The sequence below is a fragment of the Apaloderma vittatum genome, unplaced genomic scaffold, assembly GCF_000703405.1.
Source record: "Apaloderma vittatum isolate BGI_N311 unplaced genomic scaffold, ASM70340v1 scaffold42973, whole genome shotgun sequence".
Lineage (NCBI taxonomy): Eukaryota > Metazoa > Chordata > Aves > Trogoniformes > Trogonidae > Apaloderma > Apaloderma vittatum.
Window position 1 is genome coordinate 1,281 of NW_009710637.1, and position 223 is coordinate 1,503.

Below are 223 nucleotides of genomic sequence, written 5' to 3' on the forward strand. Positions count from 1 at the left end.
AAGAGTGCAGCCACCTGCAGAAAGTCTGCTCAGCTGGCAGTGCTCCTCAGGACTGAGCACACGTCAGGTCAGGGGACGATACCTTTGGAGTTCATATATTAAATTCCCCTTTATGGTCTTTGCTTGAATTGAATTAGGTTCAGAAACGTTTTTAAAGGTTGCTGTGACACAAGTCCTAGATAAGAACATAAAAGGAGTTTCAGCACGGAAATGTTTTGGTGTA